This window comes from Oncorhynchus mykiss, chromosome 7 (assembly GCF_057628025.1).
Source record: "Oncorhynchus mykiss isolate SJ-2025 chromosome 7, ASM5762802v1, whole genome shotgun sequence".
Classification (NCBI taxonomy): Eukaryota; Metazoa; Chordata; class Actinopteri; order Salmoniformes; family Salmonidae; genus Oncorhynchus; species Oncorhynchus mykiss.
The window spans coordinates 69,090,356-69,095,491 of record NC_143028.1 but is presented as its reverse complement, the minus strand read 5'-3'; the positions used below and the strand labels follow the sequence as shown (position 1 = coordinate 69,095,491).

General features: G+C 41.2%; 1 long non-coding RNA gene across 1 annotated transcript; it reads left to right on the top strand.

Annotated features, from left to right (window-relative positions):
• The first annotated feature begins 2,066 nt into the window (after nucleotides 1-2,066).
• LOC149982655 (uncharacterized) lies at nucleotides 2,067-3,375 on the top strand. The gene is made up of 2 exons (XR_016497542.1): nucleotides 2,067-2,309; nucleotides 3,136-3,375. It is a non-coding gene; the product is annotated as an uncharacterized LOC149982655 (long non-coding RNA).
• The last annotated feature ends 1,761 nt before the right edge of the window (nucleotides 3,376-5,136 follow it).

Genomic DNA, 5,136 nt, shown 5'->3' with positions numbered 1-5,136 from the left:
CCTAGTAAAACGGACTATCCTACCGATCCTCGACTTCGGCGATGTCATCTACAAAATAGCTTCCAATACTCTACTCAGCAAACTGGATGCAGTTTATGACAGTGCCATCCGCTTTGTTACTAAAGCACCTTATACTACTCACCACTGCGACCTGTATACTCTAGTCGGCTGGCCCTCGCTACATATTCGTCGCCAGACCCACTGGCTCCAGGTCATCTACAAGTCCATGCTAGGTAAAGCTCTGCCTTATCTCAGTTCACTGGTCACGATGGTAACCTCCTCATGCCCTTTTCACACAATGTATATACATTCTTTTTTGTAATAATAATAAAAAAATTATACTGTGTTATTGACTTGTTTATTGTTTACTCCATGTGTAACTCTGTGTTGCTGTCTGTTCACACTGCTATGCTTTATCTTGGCCAGGTCGCAGTTGTAAATAAGAACTTGTTCTCAACTAGCCTACCTGGTTAAATAAAGGTGAAATAAAAATACAGTGCCTTGCGAAAGTATTCGGCCCCCTTGAACTTTGCGACCTTTTGCCACATTTCAGGCTTCAAACATGAAGATATAAAACTGTATTTTTTTGTGAAGAATCAACAACAAGTGGGACACAATCATGAAGTGGTACGACATTTATTGGATATTTCAAACTTTTTTAACAAATCAAAAACTGAAAAATTGGGCGTGCAAAATTATTCAGCCCCTTTACTTTCAGTGCAGCAAACTCTCTCCAGAAGTTCAGTGAGGATCTCTGAATGATCCAATGTTGACCTAAATGACTAATGATGATAAATACAATCCACCTGTGTGTAATCAAGTCTCCGTATAAATGCACCTGCACTGTTATAGTCTCAGAGGTCCGTTAAAAGTGCAGAGAGCATCATGAAGAACAAGGAACACACCAGGCAGGTCCGAGATACTGTTGTGAAGAAGTATAAAGCCGGATTTGGATACAAAAAGATTTCCCAAGCTTTAAACATCCCAAGGAGCACTGTGCAAGCGATAATATTGAAATGGAAGGAGTATCAGACCACTGCAAATCTACCAAGACCTGGCCGTCCCTCTAAACTTTCAGCTCATACAAGGAGAAGACTGATCAGAGATGCAGCCAAGAGGCCCATGATCACTCTGGATGAACTGCAGAGATCTACAGCTGAGGTGGGAGACTCTGTCCATAGGACAAGAATCAGTCGTATATTGCACAAATCTGGCCTTTATGGAAGAGTGGCAAGAAGAAAGCCATTTCTTAAAGATATCCATAAAAAGTGTTGTTTAAAGTTTGCCACAAGCCACCTGGGAGACACACCAAACATGTGGAAGAAGGTGCTCTGGTCAGATGAAACCAAAATTGAACTTTTTGGCAACAATGCAAAACGTTATGTTTGGCGTAAAAGCAACACACCCTGAACACACCATCCCCACTGTCAAACATGGTGGTGGCAGCATCATGGTTTGGGCCTGCTTTTCTTCAGCAGGGACAGGGAAGATGGTTAAAATTTATGGGAAGATGGATGGAGCCAAATACAGGACCATTCTGGAAGAAAACCTGATGGAGTCTGCAAAAGACCTGAGACTGGGACGGAGATTTGTCTTCCAACAAGACAATGATCCAAAACATAAAGCAAAATCTACAATGGAATGGTTCAAAAATAAACATATCCAGGTGTTAGAATGGCCAAGTCAAAGTCCAGACCTGAATCCAATCGAGAATCTGTGGAAAGAACTGAAAACTGCTGTTCACAAATGCTCTCCATCCAACCTCACTGAGCTCGAGCTGTTTTGCAAGGAGGAATGGGAAAAAATGTCAGTCTCTCGATGTGCAAAACTGATAGAGACATACCCCAAGCGACTTACAGCTGTAATCGTAGCAAAAGGTGGCGCTACAAAGTAGCTGAATAATTTTGCACGCCCAATTTTTCAGTTTTTGATTTGTTAAAAAAGTTTGAAATATCCAATAATTGTCGTTCCACTTCATGATTGTGTCCCACTTGTTGTTGATTCTTCACAAAAAAATACAGTTTTATATCTTCATGTTTGAAGCCTGAAATGTGGCAAAAGGTCGCAAAGTTCAAGGGGGCCGAATACTTTCGCAAGGCACTGTAAATCAATAAAAGGCTGTCATCAGAGCTTGAAATGAAGCAAAAAAACCGATCATATAATCCAAACATGATACTTAGATTTACAAGATGTTTCCAGCTAATTGGTATAACTGGTCCTTTATCTCTGTCTTTTTGCATTTTGACTACTACCAGCAGATGACTGAGCAGTACAACGAGGCAGCCAAACACAGCCCAGGCCCATATCAAGTAAGTAGCCTAGGATATTTAAGTGTTTCTTAACCTATTGTCACTACTTCTCAGAGGACCACATACAGTAGAACTAAAACTTGAGAACTGTCTAAATGCGTGTCAGCTAACCATCCATTAGCTAACCATCCAATACTTTTACTGTTTAGCCGGTTTATCATTACTGTTAGTCAGTCACACCTCAAGAAGAATGGGTTCAACAAATGAATAGTGCGTGCAGACATAGAGAAATACTGGTGACGTCTAGAGAATGATAAGTGGGTTAATTCCTGCTATTCATTATGTAGTACCATAGCAACATGTGCGTATATCATTCTTATTTCACCTCAGGTATATGAAATATTGCTGCACATTTCAACAAAAATAATGACTCTCTAGGTTACCTTGGTGATAAATTGGCTACCAATGGTCTTAAACATAGTAGATAAGAAGTAGCCTTTGATGGCCCAATCTGAAGTGAACAATTGCTGTAATCCTTATTTAGAAAAGGGATTAGAAGGATAAGTTTTTCCTTTGGGCAGGGCTTTAAAAGACCACTGTTGGAAGATCAGGTCACTTTTATTCTGCCAGTGATTACCACCATGCTGGCAGTATCTACATTCTGCCAGTGATTACCACCATGCTGGCAGTATCTACATTCTGCCAGTGATTACCACCATGCTGGCAGTATCTAGATTCTGCCAGTGATTACCACCATGCTGGCAGTATCTAGATTCTGCCAATTTAGGCTGCTCCACTACCCTCTCTCCCCATCAGCCCTATGAATTATATATCTTGATACGAGAGGGAATCTGAATAACCAGAAATATTTTCTCTTTGTTTCTAGGTGGGTGTGGACTTATTCTCACGTAACTCATTCAGCTTGTTCGTCTCCTCTGTGATTTCTTTAGGCTTTTAAATCACATTTTCCTTTATAAATTCCACACAACACCATACAGTACGTCTCAGCCCCTCACCCATCTTGCCACCCACACTCACCCACTCCTCCTAAACTTAGTCTCCCGGTAAATGACATGGTTTTGTTGTTTTTGTTAAGTGTTTCATTCATTAAAAGAGAATGTACGCATACCATGCTGCGCCTTGGTCTCACTCATACGACGATCTTGACACAAACATTTCTTTGGTTGATTAACTAAGTAAAATTGTGGTCATAAGTAATGTGATAGTGTGCTGGTGTGATCCCAATACCAGCTTGTGATTAGGTTTTCAAAATTGTCCACCAAGTTTTTTATTGTAAATAAAAGAAGTCCTTAGCACATCATCATATTATGACAAGTGTTATGGCATGCTTATTACTGCATTGCAACCACATTGGGGCAGTGCATGCCATGCTAGATGTCATTAGTGAAACCGTGTAGCCGACATCTGCTTTTAAAATGGAATCGATCCAAAAACGTGTAATCTGATTGAAAAGATACAGCGCCCCCAGAATACCTTCACATCTTGCATTGTCAGGTTAGGGGGGGGAATGAGATATAGGAGAATGGGATACAGTCTGTAAGCTTGATCGAGTCACAGCGTTCACTCAACATGTTTTTTCAAGTCAAGGGATTGAATGATATGGCCGGATAAGGCGTTTCATTAAAACAGGTGACATCCTGGCACTAGATAAGAACTGGGTCATATCTCTCACAATCCCACTGATAACTTTTCAATTAGAGACACCCACGGTTTGACACATCTCTCACCAATAGGGAGACATGGTCATCGAAGCGTGACTGAGAGTAGGACCAAGTAGGACTTGTGAAACTTCATTAATGAAGGGAGAAAATACTATTTGAGAGTTTGTGTGACAGTGTGACAGTTAAAGGTGAACAAAACACACCGCAAATTTGGGGCCACACACACATGTACGTGTGTGTACAAATGCAAACAACTGTGCAAAGTGAAGATACATAGTGGCACTGGCATAGAAACTGTGATAGAACTAAGATTGTGTGAGCACGGTTTAACATTGACACCCCCAGGCAAAGTGTACCACCATCCACTAACATGTTTCAGTCATGATGAAGAGGATGGGCAAGAGTAGCAGAAATAACATGTCAATACCAAGCCTTCACCTAATATAGAGGAATAGAGAGACAAAAAGAGAGAGGGATGAGAGCATGCCAGATGGAAAGAGAAAGAGGGAGGAAGAGAGAGAAGGATGGAGGGAGGGAGTGAAATTAAAAGAGAAACAGGGGAAGCAATAAAGAGACCAGAACAGAAAAGAGAGAGAGAAAGGAAGAACAAGACAAACAAAGAGAGAGAGTGAGTCAGAGACTGAGAACGCAATACAAACACACATACATACACACATACATACACACACACACACACACAAATAGTTAACAGTAGGGTGCTTGCGGAGGTCCTCTGCTCTCCCTGCATCAGTAAATTGAATAATTACTGTGTGGTCAGTGTAGTGTGAAATGGCAGTGAGATCACAGCACAATAAAACGCTGCCCAAATTGTGACAGAACATGATGAGTGCAAGCTGACTGAATACAAAGTGTGTTCGTGTCTGTATGAGAGAGAGAGTGTGTGTGTGTGTGTGTGTGTGTGTGTGTGTGTGTGTGTGTGTGTGTGTGTGTGTGTGTGTGTGAGAATGTGTGCTCACGTGCATGCATGTGTGTGTACACATGCCAGTGCACACGTACTGCTGCAGGAGCACTGAAAAATAATGAGCAGCACACTGTGTCTGGTAAAATGCACTCCCTTTCTAAAGCTCAACACAAAAATGGACAAGGTAAACTAGTCTAAACAGAGCTGTATGTGACTGTAATGGACCTCAAACCGGATCTCAATCAATTTAAGTGTTTGTTATTACAATTCCTTTCAGTTCAAT